A 15,913-nucleotide genomic window follows, 5' to 3' on the forward strand; every position below is an offset into this window, starting at 1 on the left:
CAACCTTTGGCATGTGGCCCATCAGGGAAATCTGCTGGCGGGCTGGAGTGGTTTGTTTACCTGCAGTGTCCACAGGTTCGGCCGATCGCAGCTCCCACTGGCCATGGTTTGTTGTCCCCAGCCAACGGGAAGCAGATTTAACAGGCAGTATCATAAATGCTAATTGGCTGAGTAGCGTTGAAGCAGGTCAGAACTGAATTGGATGACTGCAAATTTTAAAATTTGAAAGGATTAAATTAGGTCCCTCCTATTTTGGATGTCTGCCTATTTGTAAGACTCTATGCAGAAGTCCTTGTGAAAACTCAGTGCTTTGGAATAGTTTCCTCATGACCAATAGCCAGCTGTTGATTATACAAGAAAGGCAGGTTCTTTGGAAATGCAGCCCAAATGTCCCCAGCTCTCGTCCTTTAGAATACTTAAGAGCAAATATTTTTAATGGTAGATGCTTTGACAAAATTATCCAATACCTTCAGGGCTGGTCTACACTACAGGGGGAAATCGATCTAAGATACGCAACTTCAGCTACGTGAATAACGTAGCTGAAGTCGAAGTATCTTAGATCGAATTACCTACCGTCCTCACGGCGCGGGATCGACGTCCGCGGCTCCCCATGTCGACTCCGCTACCGCCGTTCGGGATAGTGGAGTTCCGGAGTCGACAGGAGCTCATTCGGGGATCGATATATCGCGTCTAGATGAGACGCGATATATCGATCCCTGAGAAATCGATTGCTACCCACCGATACGGCGGGTAGTGAAGACGTACCCTCAGATCTGAGCCAAAGACCTAAACTGATATATTGGCATTTCTGCATATACTGCCTTACCCGAGGTCACGCCATTTCCAGGACAAAGCCAAGCACATAGTGTGGCAAAGTCTTTCTGAGAAAGTGCTGCTAAGACACTGTAACATGGGTCTGCCACATAGAGATTTGTGTTCTATTCCCAGGTTGAGTAAGCTCTCAGTGGGGCCAGAGGCTTGGCTTTACAATATGGGGTGTGAAGGGCACTGAATTACTAACTCTGTTCAGCAGAAGATGTTAGACTTTAATTCATGATCTCCTGGTTTCCATCTTTCCCAAGAAAAAAGTATTTTTCAAAGAAGCGAAGCTGGAGATGAAACATTCATTTTGTCTGTATCCCATCCAGATAGTTTGTTCTGTGTGCGATGTCAAAGCAAGGACATAGAATATCTGGGCTGGAAGGGACCTCAGGAGATCATCTAGTCCAACCCCCAGCAGGACCAATCCCCAGACAGACTTTTGCCCCAGATCCCTAAATGACCCCTTTAAGGATTGAACTCACAACCCTAGGTTTAGCAGACCAATACTCAAAGCACTGAGCTATCCCTCCTGTATTACTCACTACAGATATAATGTTGGTGTGGGGTTGTAGCAAGGCTCTAGCAAGCTCTATTGAGGAAAACACCGAGAGGAAATGGGGATTTTTGACAGGTCAGAATCCAGTCGTATTTGAATTGATTTTTCAAGGGGACAGCAAAGGCACCACCCTGATCCCAGAATTAATCTCCTGCCAAAGTCTAAGTTCTGTTACATGCTAAGGAGGCATTCCAGAGTTCTTTAAACAAAAACGTGAGAATTAATTATTATAATGTAATGTATTAATTGGAAATATAATACCGGGTGACAAATATCCTTGAATATTAAGCTTCTGTTTTATGTACATCTTATTGGGGGCAATCTGGAACATGAAGACAAAAACCACAATAAGAAGGTTGTCACATTGTCTGGGATTGGCTCACGACTGTGAGTGCCTACCTCATGGCAGACTGTCAGAAAACTAGGCAAACGCCCTGTGGTGGGGCGATGACTCACTGGCTTGGCACCTCCTGCTGGTTGTCTAGGGAATGAGCTCTCTTCCAGCTCTGGAGCACCCTCTGCCAGATGATCCCTCACCTGTCACTGGCCCCCCGTGTCCCTCCTGGACCCTGGTGCCCTTCTATGTCAGGGTTCTGCCCCTGCAGTAACCCACAATCTGGGTCTCCCCATCCAGGGGAACCCCCAACCCCCTATCCCCACCTTGCCTCAGTGGCTACTGCCAGTCATCATGGAGCCTCTGCTTCCTGGGGCAGACGGCAGTGTGTAAACCACTCATCATTGGCAAGGGGGGTTGGACCAGCTGCCTCTCCCTAGATCTGGGCTGCCCCTCTGCAACCCCAGTACCTTTGTGGGCCCTTAACTCAACTTGCAGCCTGGGGTTTTGCTAGGCTGGAGCTCCTCAGCTCCCTCTGCCCTTCCCCAGCACCGCCCCACCTCAGGTACCCTGCTCAGCTCCCAGGCAGCCAGGTCTTTCCCTCTCAAAAGCTAAAGAGAGAATCTCTGTCTCAGCCTTTGGCCCTCAGCCCTCTTATAGGGCCAGATGTGGCCTGATTGGGGTGTGGCCCTACCTGTGGCTGCTGCCCCCAATCAGCCTGGCTTTTCCTGCTGCAGCCCTCTCCAGGGCTGCTTTAAGCCCTTCAGGGCAGGAGCGGGGTGACTACCCTGCCATACACCCCAAGCTGGTGGTTTGTTCTATAATTAGATTTCACCAAACCAGGAACAAATGTATACTCAGTCTTACCACGGAGTCACAGACAGTCCCCTTAGACCAGGGGTGGGCAACCTGCGGCTCGGAGGCCACACGCAGCCCATCAGGGTAATTCGCTGGCGGGCCACCAGACAGTGTGTTTACATTTTCACACACGCACGCAGCTCTCAGTGGCCTCTATATGCTAATAAAGAGGATAGAAAAGAAGTTACTAAAGTACAGGTAGGAGTTAGAGAGGAACAGTTAAAAGATTCCCATTTAAATATAACACAGGAAAAGCAAGCAACTGAATATTGACAAAATGTACACATGCTTATACGCAAATGCTAGCCTTCTAAATCCTAAAATGGGTGAATTAGAGTGTCTGGTAATAATAATGCTATTATTATAATAGGCATTGTGGAAACGATTGATTTATAACCTGTGTTAAAAGATAGAAACATTAATAGATATGTTGCAATCAAGAACATATTTATTGTCAGAGGAAGTTTATTTGTTTTGGTTTTTGTCAGCCTCCTCTCATAAGATTCTCAAATCGGCCGAGAGGTAGATGCAATTGAGCATCACTGCCCTATATCGTTAAAATGAGAGGCAGTAATGACTGAATGAATCATAGACCTCACGGACACTGATAGCTGGGTACTCAGCCTTCAATTAACACAACTAAGGATAAGTTAATTACAGCCTCTGACCTAAGACAAAAGGTGTTTTGCACTAAATGGCTGGGCATTGCTGCAAGATATTGGCCGAATTAATCATAGTCTATGGGAGGAAAAATTAGATCAGTGAATCTTTACTGGGAGGGGAATTAGGCGGCAGAGCGGTGGTTAATAGGGGGAGAGAGCTTTGGGGTTGCAGTGAGGGGAGAGAGAGGACTTATAGGGAAGGAGATAAATAGGGCTGTGTGGTAGAGGCGGGGACAGAGGTGGGAGCTCAGGTGAGTCACATGTCAGACTTTGGGAGAGTGAAGGTGTGGAACACTTGAAAAGAGGATGTGGGGATGAGTGATGGGGGACTGGGACGGAAGAATGTGAGGCTGATAGATGCCCCATTCCTCTTCCCGCCTATGTGTGCCAGGATCTGGGGCTTGGCTCTCAGAACTTTGAATTTTGTCCAACTCAACGGACAACATACCGCCGAGCAACCTTACTGCTGCATTAACATAGGTTTTGCCATTGAATTCATAGGGCTCTGGGGATTATGATACATGCAACAGCAGAAATTTTGTTTGATGCAAGTGATATTTATCAGATGTGGGCTGCAATCTGTTAATTATAATTATTTTTATTTGTCCAACACCATAAAAATTCCTGGCACGTTTCAGGGAATTACACGTGGCAAATGCCTGGCTTGAGGAAGCTGCACCTGGTAAATTTTACTGCCTGCTCAGGTGCCATTTAAAATCAAAGATAAGACTCCTGCTGACATCATTAGGGTTTGAACGAGGGCCCTATTGCGAGAGGAATGCCAAGAAACTGGTCTATCTAGGAGAGGTATGGTAGCAAGGTGTGTGTCTGTGTGTTTGTTCTGAACAAATTGTACCAATAGCCTATGTGAATTTTGGGTTCTTTCCTATTGTTATGCATCTAAACCCAGGGAGATCAAACCTTGCTGCAAATGTGGGGGGTGGAGGGATAGCAGGGAGAGCAAGGGTAGCTACTGAGATTCAGCAAGGGGATGGTCAACCAACTCCAGGGTGGGAAATGGGATCCCAGCAATTCCTGCCTGCTCCCTAGTCTGATCTTAGGTGCTTCTGCAACTGCTTTCCTCCACCCCTGGTCCTGCTATAGCCTTTGTATCCCCCAACCCCCACACGTGTGTGGGTTAATGGGGGGCAGAGCCTCTGCAACATTTCCACAATTCAAACATTCTGAAAATGAGGGAGAAACACGTGCAATCTCTCCCTCTTTCTTGTGGTTTTGTTTTGTTGCTACAACAACCGGCAGCCTTCACAATAGCAGTGAAAAGGACAGACACTTTTGATGAATTGAACATGTGAGAGTCAATGGCCCCTACAAGTAACACCTGCTCAGGATTTGTCTCATCCACACTACTGAGGGAGGAGAGAATGAGAAGTGACTGGGCTGCAAATTTCTAAGCCTTCTGTAGTGGAATTGGACCTATCAATGCAAGTAGGCTCCAACTGGTGGGGAGAGATAGCTCAGTGGTTCGCACATTGGCCTGCTAAACTCAGAGATGTGAGTTCAATTCTTGAGGGGGCCATTTAGGGTGCAGGGAGGAAGGGGAAAAAACAAAATCCTAGTAAGGGACAGTATTTGGTCCTGCTAATGAAGGCAGGGGACTGGGCTCAATGACCCTTCAAGGTCCTTTCCAGCTCCATGAGATAAGTATATCTCCAAGCACTGAGTGCTCACTGGGCACCCAACTAGGAGGAAAGAGGTCAAGCAGCTGTGGCCTTGATAAAAGTTAGTTTTTCACCAAGTGAAGCAGACCTGCTAGTTTTGAAGGGCTTGATTCTGCCACACTTATATTTACACTACAACTGTTAAAGCTTCACAGGGGTAGTTCTGGAGGTCTGCCACTGTCATGTGAACACTTATTACAGCAACAAAAGGCGTTTTTCTGTCATTGCACTAAATCCATCCCATCAAGAGGCAGTAGGTAGGTCAATGGAAGAATTCTTCCATCAACCTAGTGGTGTCTACACCTGGGCTTATGTTGCTTAACTAAGTCTCTCCGGGCGTGAGTTTTTCACAACCTTTGGTGATGTAGCTGGGTCAACCTGCATTTTAGGTGTAGATGTCACAGTTCACAAAGCAAGCACTGCCACCCTCCCTCACAGTGAGTAGACCCCTCATATCTAGTCATGCATTTCTTGTGCTGCCATTGGTGCTGTGGACACAATCCTAGCAAATCCCAGGCTCTCCTAAACAGAGTATGTGCTCTTAGCCACAAAATTCAGATTCTCCATAGCCCACCTAATTATTATATGAGATTGCAGTGAAGCTACATTGTGCAGTGCTATTGGCCCATGGTCTCTTTTCCCTTCCGATATCCTCAGGTAAACAGACATTCTTATACAATGGGACCAGCCTGATAGATACATACATAGAGAGAAAGAACTGGTAAGGACAAGACACGACATCTACTAAGGAAGAGTTTAAAACTCTTTGAATGAAATATTTACTAATTTAAAAAGATAAATAAATGCTTTTTAAGCACTTAGTAGCAAAACATTTTTATAGATTCAAGGACTCCACTTCTTCAGCTCAGGGTAAATGAACCTCACAGACATTTCCCTGGGGACCAAATAGAGTTCCAGCAACAGAGGGAAGACTGGGCTTGACTTTCTTGATATTTGTAAGCTGAATAACAAGGAGAAGTGTGGGGGAGGAATAAAAAGCAAACGCCTTTTCAGGTATCCTAATACTTTATAAAGAGGGGGAGGGGAAGAGAACAGACACATTGCTATTTTCTTCTTTGCATTTTCCCTACAGTAAGCTGGGGTAAATATCAACAGTGCATTAGAGTATTAAGACATTCCTGACTTGTTGCACAAACAAGAGTATCGGTAGATTCAATTTGTGAGGGGGACCTCTAAGACTATGGGAGCGGGGAGTGGGTCACCAACCATTCCCTGGAAAGTCAAGAGGGCGATGGGCCATCTCCTTAAAATGCTGAGAAGATGTAGGAGGTGGACAGACCTCCCTTCAAGAACAGAGCACAAAGCAAGGGGGAAGCATAGGGCCGTTAGGAGGGATGGTTCCATCAGGAGGGGCCTCCAGGGGAAGAGGTTTGATGAGATGTAAGAAGAAGATTTAACTCTCTTATCTCCCTAAGGAATAGATGTGGGGTTAAATTGGCAGCAGAAGGGGAAGAGGAGGAATTTGTTATTTTTCTGTTCAGAGGGGCGTTTCCTAGGTTATCTGGAGCAGTTTGCCCATCCCAAGCTGTGACACTCACATTCCACAACCTCTCCCACACCCAGGTGTCATCAGTATGACAGCCAGTACCAATTAAATGCAAGTCCTTGGGTTCTAGTCAACAGCTGGAGGGAACCTAGCTGGAGTGTCTGTGGGGGAAAAAGTGGTGTGCTGGCACCTGTATTAAAAGTGTAATGGTATGTCTTCACTACCGGCCGGATCAGCGGGTAGCAATCGATTTCTCGGGGATCGATATATCACGTCTCATCTAGACGCGATATATCGATCCCCGAACGCGCTCCTGTCGACTCCGGAACTCCACCAACGCGAACAGTGGTAGCGGAGTCAACATGGGGAGCCGCGGACGTCGATCCCGCGCCGTGAGGACGGTAAGTAATTCGATCTAAGGTACTTCGACTTCAGCTACGCTATTCATGTAGCTGAAGTTGCGTATCTTAGATCGATTCTCCCCCCTTAGTGTAGACCTGCCCTAAATTATCACTTTAAATGCTCAAGGTATTGTCTTGGTCCGGCTTGAAGGCCAGGGAAGTTTGTGTTCTGGGCTTAGCAGAGTCAGCAGCTAGACAGCCTGGAATAAGTTGGAGTGAGTTGTGCCTCTCTGTTTAGGGAGCAGCTTCTTTCTCTGTCTCTGTTTAACGGGGGTTGTGTATTGTTGTTCTGAAGTCTAAGAAACAAAGGTATGTTAGGCTATAACCTTCCAGCAAGAGTGTTTTTGTTTCTATCTGACTTCTCTGAGGGTATGGCGTGAACATAACAGGGAAAGACGAGTGAGGTGACCAGCCAGAGTGACATGCCCACTCCTTGTGTCCCCACTGGGTGGGATAGCATTTCGGGTCCGTGTCCTGTCTCTGTTGAGAAAGTGGCAGGTGAGAAGACCAGCACCCTACATCTACAGAGACAATTTAAATACAGGGGAAAGACGAGGGGATGAGAGGGACAGGTCCCTTCGAATGCCTCGTTTCCCTGTTTTTGTCCCCCCTCTGTCTTGCTGTAGGACTAGTGAATTCTGATACTTAGTCCTCTCCCCTTTTTTGTATTTTCTGCCTACAAATGGGTGGAAATGAAGAAGGAAAAAGGAAGGTGAGGCCTGGGAAGGACATTACAAAGCAGGTTGTTAAACATTCTGGTGATTCATTGTTTGTCAGCTCTGAAGCTTGGTTAATTCCCCAGGGGACAGTGAGGTGTCAACCTCCTTTATAGAACCCTTAGAAATTTTCCTGGACACAATTTCAGCCCGATCGCTTCTTGTTCTCTCCTCCCTGATAGAATGAGATAAATCTAAAAAGGAGCTTAGTACCTGCAAGTGCCTTTGGCTTCCACATGTCTGATTCATCAACAGTTTATGTCTGTACTTTAGATTATCAAGGCTGATGTTTGTTGGGGGGGGGTGGGGGGTGGGGGGGGTAATAAGGTAAACTCATGGTTTTCTACTATCTCTACCTGTACAATTTCTTAGTTTAGATTCACGGGGAAACAAACCAAAAACTTAACAATACTTTCCTGGCACACAGTATTTTCAGTGTGATTCACTGTATTTCTTATTTTCAAAAGGATTTTTAACCTCTTTGTAATGGGTTTTAATGCATGAAGTTTGGAAAATTCACAAAATACATGTAAAATTGATTTTTTTTTTACAAAAAATGTAAAAGCACACACATCCTTCTGCCAATCGCTTCTTGAGTAGTACTGTGTTCTAGAATTCCCCTCTGCACTAGGGCCCTCATCTGAAGACAATGGGAGGATTTCCATTGACTTCAAAGGGCTTTGGACCAGGAGCTAAATGGTTGCTAGGTGTAACTATTCATATTGCAACTTCATGAAGGCAGGTATTTGTCAATTGCATTTCCTTGATGTGCCCTGGGAATTTTTATGCTGCTGTACATGTAATAATCATTATAATTAAGAGGTTGCAGCACACACTTTATAAATGTTACCTGTATCAAAACATGATTTCCATAGATCAGCACGTCACGATTCCCACTGCTCTATAAACAGAGAAGCTTCCAGTCTCCTGTCTAACCTGGAATTTCTTCTCTGCAGTGACACTGAGCTCCTGGCCAAACGTTAGCCATGAAGATACTTTACCTTCTTTTTGCTGTCTTCTTCCTGGTGGCGCAAAGCACTGAAGGTAAGGTTTGCATTAAATGAAGGGAGAATATAGAAGGACATGTGTGAGCCTGTACTAAGGTTGCCTAAATTCTTGTATCCTAGATTTTTCCAACTCTTCTTCTAAAGAGCTCTAGTGCTTACAGGGTTTGAAGCAGATACTTAAAATTTAGCTGGGGAATAATCCTGGGGTCAGGAAGGTGAGTTACATGTGCCTAAGAAAATCTGTTCAGATACTGTTGAACTATAACCTGTAAAAATATCACCTGCATTCTATCTAGTGGGGTGCTTCTGGGATTGGTTCTTGGTCCTGTCCTAGTCAATTTTTTTTATCAGTGACCTGGAAGAAAATATAAACTCACTGATAAAGTTTGCAGCTGACAAAAGGAATGTGGGCAGTGGTAAATATTGAAGAGGACACATCTCTGATACAGACTGATGTGGATGGCGTGGTAAGCGGGGTGCAAGCAAACATTTAAATTTAAATACACATTTAAATAAGGCTAAATATAAATGCATACATCTAAGAAAAAAGAATGTAGACATAGTTACAGAAGGGGGCACTCTATCCTGGGAAGCAGTGACTCTGAAAAAGATTTGAGAGTAAGTGAAGGATAATCAGCTGAACATGAGCTCCCAGTGCAAAGCTATGGCCAAAAGCGCTGATGCAATCCTTGGTTGCATAAACAGTGGAATATCGATTAAGAGTAGAGAGGTTATTTTACTTCTGAATCACAAATCAAGACTGTAAAAGCAGCAAAGAATCCTGTGGCACCTTGTAGATTAACAGTCGTTTTGCAGCATGAGCTTTCGTGGGTGAATACCCACTTCGTCGGATGCAAGACTGTTGCACACTTAAATAGTTTAAAGCAGGGGTCGGAAACCTTTTAGAAGTGATGTGCTGTGTCTTCATTTATTCACTCTAATTTAAGGTTTCGCATGCCAGTATTTCATTTTAATGTTTTTAGAAGGTCTCTTTCTATAAGTCTATAATATATAACTAAACTACTGTTGTATGTAAACTAAATAAGGTTTTTAAAATGTTTAAGAAGATTTATTTAAAATTAAATCAAAATGCAGAGCCCCCCACACTGGTGGCCAGGACCCGGGCAGTGTGAGTGCCACTGAAAATCAGCTCACATGCTGCCTTTGGCACATGTGCCATAGCTTGCCTACCCCTGATTTAAAGGATACATTGGTTGGAATGCCTGTCCATCAAATTTGTCCAACTGCCTCTGCATCACTTTGAGGGACCTCTGCAAACTGCCTTTTTCGGTCTGCCACACCCAGGTGGCCCTGAGGAAAGACTGACTTGAATATCTGTGTAGACACAAACAAGATGTATCCTCTTCCTTTGGACTGACCCCATGAAAATACAGTTTGGTCTAGAGGAGGGTAAACTAAGTTGGGAACCAGGAGAACGTGAATAGAGTCTAACTTCTTCTGCTCACAAGTGTTAATTATTCAGGGCTTTGATGTCCCTTATAATTAAGTGTTGTCTCACACTCCCAGGAGAGAATACACAGTATGGGACTAAAACCCCAATCTTTAATGTGGCAAATCATTTTCTCAGTGTCTTAGCAACACTATCTCCCAGAAATAGTTTGCTATATCTGTGTGCTTGGCTTCATTACTGGAAACGCCATTGTGTTGAGTTGGAGCAGTTTCTGAAGAAATGATATTGCATCTGCATACATTATTATTATTTTATTAATGAATTAGCCCCCAGGAGCCCCAGTAATGGATTTGGACCCCATTGTGTCAGGTGCTAAGACATATTCCCTACAAGAAACATGTATAAAATGAGAGAAATTACATACAGATAGGAAGCAATGAGACATTACTATTTAGGCCTTGGGTTTATACCTGTGGAATTGGATACTTTAATGAAAGCATAGCTAAAATCCAGTTTAAAATATTCTAATCTAAATATCCCAAAGGCTGAGGTGATGGACATTTAGGCTACATTTTCAAAAGGACCAGCCTGCCTGTCATGTCTATACCTGGCAACTGGCCAGGAAGAAACAATTTCTGAGTGCTGTGTTGTCACAAGAATGTTGCGCAGTGTCTCCCAGACCGCAAGGCATTCAGACTTGAAGGGACTTGGTCAAACCCTTATGTTCCTAAATGCTGTAACCATCCATCCCAGTGCTGAGCCGGTTCAACCCTGCTCAGCCAATCTGCATTTGTGATGTTGCCTGGAACATCACTGTTACAAATAAGAAAGAGTCAGAACTGAAGCAGCAGCCACTCAGGGAAGTTGGTGATTCAGGCAGCTACCTGCTTCCTGTGCCTGCAAGGTGTGGCGCTGTGAAGGACACCCATGCTCAGTGCTACGGTTCTGTAGTGTGCAGCCAGGGAGTCAGCACTTCTGCTTAATTAACTTGCTCTGTTCTCTTCCTAGGGGCAGCCATTAAAGTATCAAGTTAAATGGTGTACAGGCAGATAATCGGGTTGATTTATCCAGGTCTCTGTGAACGGGAAATTCATTAAATGAGAAATGCCCATCATGCTACAGCCACAGCTCTTGTTTGCCTATTGTGTAACTGAACATCATGATTCTTTTATTTTTTTGTGCAGTTGATGACCGTGGAATCTTTGGCGCTGGCGTATGCCTGGGTAGGAGGGGTGCCTGCTTCCTTTTCCATTGTCCTCTCAATACGATGCGTATCGGCCGCTGTGGTCTGTTTTGGCATTGCTGTAGGTGGTAAGTTCAGGACTTCACAAGGGAGATATTTCACTGTGAATAGAACTACTTGTCTCTCCTTTTTATGTATCCAAGCTGTTTAATGCTCTTGCAGGCTTCACACACAAGGCACAGCCCAGAGGCAGAGGGCAATGGAAGCTCCTATACTACCCTGATTCTGGACTGCCTGGGGGCCGCTTTGATCCTTTTTGACTTTTCTTACTTACAGCTGCCTTACTCTGCTTGCTATGGCTGGTCCACAGCCTGGAGCCTCTTTAATGCTCAGCGCTATAGAGATTGCTCTGCTGAGACCTGATAACATCCAGCACCATCTCCAGCACTACCCCTAACACAGTGCTTGCAAGTAGGGCAGCAGAGGGTCATACATTGGGGTAACTCTCCTCCAAACTCTTTTAGAGCCCCTATGTGTTGCCAAAACATCGGTAAGCCTCACAATAAAGGCAGTTTCCAATCTGTCTTTAACTCCATCCTCGCACGTGCTTGTCCATTTCTGGAACAACCTCTTCCTTAGTAGGAACATCCATGAATGTTCTACAAACAATAGTGGGATTTATTTATTTTTTAAGTGTTTGAGCACAATTCATTCGGCCATTTCTGGTGTTGAATGTGTTTGACAGAAGTTCTGTTGACTCCTGGGACATGGCCTCTGCCAAAAACAGAGGGATTCTTTGATTTCTAGTCAAGAAATCATGAGAACTGTAGGCTCCTAACAAAGCATTCTAGAAGGCCTGTTTTCCTCAGTCTGAGGGGAATTGGTAGGACTTGTTGTTAGTCTCTCTGGCAAGTAGGAGAGAGGGAAAGAGCAGGATACAGAGCGATCCAGGTAAGCTGGGCTGAAGGACACAATATGGGCTTTAATACAGGTAAATATACATGTATACATCTAGGAATGTAGGCCATACTTATAGGATAGGGTATTCTATCCTGGGACACAGTGACTCTGAAAAAGATTTGGGGTCATGTGGATAATCAGCCAAGCACGCGCTTCCACTGTGATGCTATGGCCAAAAGACCTAATGCGATCATTGGATGAATAAGAACATAAGAACGGCCATACTGGGTTAGACCAATGGTCCATCTAGCGCAATATCCTGTCTACCAACAGTGGCCAATGCCAGGTGCCCCAGAGGGAATGAACCTAACAGGTGATGATCAAGTGATCTCTCTCCTGCCATCCATCTCCATCCTCTGACAAACAGAGGCTAGGGACACCGTTCCTTACTCATCCTGGCTAATAGCCATTAATGGACTTAACCTCCATGAATGTATCCAGTTCTCTTTTAAATGCTGTTATAGTCCTAAACATGAGAATCTCAAGTAGGAATAGAGAGGTTATTTTCCCTCTGTATTTGGCACTGGTGTGCCTGTTGCTGGAGTCATGTGTCTGCCTCTTGTGCAGGGCCGGCTCCAGACCCCAGCGCACCAAGCAGGCGTGTGGGGCGGCCCTTTCCCTGGGGGGCGGCATTTGGCTCCGGCGGACCTTCCGCAGGCATGCCTGCGGGAGGTCCACCGGAGCCCGGGACGAGCGGACCTGCCGCAGGCATGACTGCGGCAGGTCCCCTCTTCCCGCGGCTCTGGTTGAGCTCCCGCAGGCATGACTGCGGCAGCTTAAGCGGAGCCGCAGGACCACGGCACCCGCCGCGGGACCGGGGAAGGGCGGCGCAGCGCGCCGCGCTGCTTGGGACGACCTATTTTATAGAGCCGCCCCTGCTCTTGTGCCCAAAATTCATGAAGGATGATAAATTGGAAAGGGTTCAGAAAAGAGCCACAAGAAAAATGAAAAAAATTAAGCATAGCTTATAGTGATAGACTCTATGAGATCAATCTATTTAGTTTATCAAGTAGAAGATTAAGGGGTAACTTGATTACAGTCTATAAGTATCTACATGGGAATAAATATTTAATAATGGGCTCTTCAATCTAGCAGACAGCAGTATAACATGATCCAAAAGCTGGAATTTGAATCTAGGAAACTCAGACTGGAAATATGGTGGACATTGTTGGTGATGGTAATTAACCACTGGAAAAATTTACCAAGTATCGTGAGGATTCGCCATCACTGACAACATTTAAATCAAGACTGGATGTTTTTCTAAAAAAAATATGCTTTGGATATTATTTTGGGAAAACTCTAAGGTCTGTGTAATACAGGAGGTCAGCATGCTCAAAGTAATGTTGCAGGAGAGACAGGACCCACAGAAGCAGTAGGGTGGTGTGGGAGATCTTCCCAGCCACAAAAAAACAAGGGAGACAACTTTCTGGGAGCTACATGCAAGCAACTGCAGTGCTGCTCTCCTGGCTAGTTCACTGGGCATTCTCAGAGCTGCTAGAATGGAACAGTCACCAGCATGGTCAGGCTTTGGGCTTACATGAGCTGGGAGGCAGAACTGGAATTTCTGTGCCCTCTGAAGAATAACATTGATCATGTAAATAAATATTTGTTCTTTAAATTTTGCTATAGACAAAGGAGTATTTGTCAGAATTGCTGTATGTGGATATGACACTTTATGTATTTTTGTTTTATTTTTCTACAGGTAACAAATTTAGTCTTTTTAATTTTGATGAAAATTGCAATGAAAAAATTGTAACATCTTTACCACAGTTCCAATATTTAATTTGATTGGTTTTTTTAAATGTTGCTTTAACTATGTAGAATGTTAATAGTCAGGATTTTTTAAATACAATTGAGAATCTGCTTTTGCTAGAGAGACAGGGGTAAAGGGAGGGGAGATCCATATTCAGAAATCTGGTTTATTTACCAGGTAGGCCAGAGAGGCAGCCCGTTCACATGTTTAGATATATCTGACAATCCTCATTAAAACTTTGTAGCAGAATGCAAAATACAGAAAACACCTGTTCTGGTGTTAACCAGGAATATCTGTACTCGCCATTCAGTGATGGACAAATTTCTGCTGTGCCTTTGATTTGAAAGTAAATGTTATATTTTCCTTTTTTTAATGGCTATAAACACAGAATCTAAAAGTTTCTTTCATTTTTGCAGCAATAAGCTTAACTGATGGCTCCAGAGATTGTGAATGCAGGATCTCTGGGAATCTGGCAGAGGATGCCTTGCTTCTGAAATCATCGAAGCCTTTTAATCTGGGCTGTAAACAATCTTGTGACCTGGAGAAAACCCACAAAGGAGCGCTAGTATTACCTATAGTGACTTTAATAAAAGTAACTTGTTGTGGTTGTGTATTGTTGAAATGTGAGTGGTGTGCAGGGGCTTTTTAGCTATTTCTTTTCCATAAAAATTAATTTCTCTTTTTCCTCTTGAAATTAGAAATAAATAAAACAAAGGGTAACTATTGTACATTAAATCCACCAAGGGTATTCCAAGACTGGGGAACATACATATTTTTATGTTTCAGTGAGCTCACATAGATAATCTTTACCTATTCTGTACATCTTTCACAAATCCATTTAGGTTTGTGGTGGTGTTAGAGGAGTTGGGTCCAGTTACAGTTTGATGGTGTGTTGTATGTCCACCTCGGCACCTCAACCCTCCCTCTGCTCTGAAACCTTCCCGTCACCAGTTCCCCTTCACTTGTGGCAGAACTTCCAGACATGGCCATGTGCAGCAGGGTCTCTTGCAGGAATGAAAATGACTGCACAAATCCTCCCAACATTTCACTGTGCAGCTGGGACCTCAAAGAGACTGAGACATTCCCCCAAATAAGTCCACACAGAAGAGAACAGAGGACATCAGGCCAGGCTGCTTTAAGGGCTGAGGCCTTAAAGTTAAGGGGCAAAGTGGTGACTTGATTACAATATATACGTACCTACATGGGGAACAAATAATTAATAAGGGAATCTTCAATCACACAGACAAAGTTATAACAGAATCCCATGGCAGGAAGTTGGAGTTAGACAAAGTCAAATTGGAAATATTGTTTTTAAAGTTGAGAGTAATTAACCACTGGAACAATTTAGCCAGGGTCGTGGCAGATTCTCTATCACAGGCAATTTTTAAATCTAGATTGGATGTTTTCTAAATGATCAGCGCTAAGAATTATTTTGGGGAAATTCTATGGCCTGCATTATACACAGAGCCGTAACCAGGGCAGGGCAAGCAGTGCAGCTGCCCAAATTCAAAGCTACAGGGGAGGAAAAATGGGGTGGAAAAATGCTGAAAAAACCTGGTACGGGGGCGCAAATATGCTTGGTTGCCCCCTGGGTGCTAAATGTCTAGTTACAGCTCTGATTATACAGGAACTCAGACTAGATTATTACAATGGACCTTTCAGGCCTTAGAATCCATGCATCTATGAATCTATGAATTCTGCTCCCCATTACACTTGCATCATGGATGTACTGGTGTAAAATTGGCATCAGAGAGATCAGAATTGGGCCCGTGACATTCCACAAAAGAGGTTAGAACAATTTTACAAAAGAGAAATGTTTGTGCTGTTTCACTCTCAAATCTTAAACGCCTTATCCGATCCTGTCCCAAGAGTGCTCAGAAATTAACCGCTGCCGTTAGATCATTTATAACAGGGTTTCTCAAACAGGGGTCGCCGCTTGTGTAGGGAAAGCCCCTGGCGGGCCGGGCCAATTTGTTTACCTGCCCCATCCACAGGTCCAGCCGATCGCGGCTCCCACTGGCTGCGGGTCGCTGCTCTGAGCCAATGGGAGCTGCTGGAAGCGGC

General features: G+C 44.7%; 1 long non-coding RNA gene across 1 annotated transcript; it reads left to right on the forward strand.

Moving 5' to 3' along the window:
• Positions 1-3,462: 3,462 nt before the first annotated feature.
• LOC123365852 lies at positions 3,463-14,541 on the forward strand. Its single transcript, XR_006577790.1, has 4 exons — positions 3,463-3,483; positions 8,492-8,579; positions 11,138-11,264; positions 14,266-14,541. It is a non-coding gene; the product is annotated as an uncharacterized LOC123365852 (long non-coding RNA).
• Positions 14,542-15,913: the final 1,372 nt, after the last annotated feature.

This window comes from Mauremys mutica, chromosome 3, assembly GCF_020497125.1.
Source record: "Mauremys mutica isolate MM-2020 ecotype Southern chromosome 3, ASM2049712v1, whole genome shotgun sequence".
Lineage (NCBI taxonomy): Eukaryota > Metazoa > Chordata > Testudines > Geoemydidae > Mauremys > Mauremys mutica.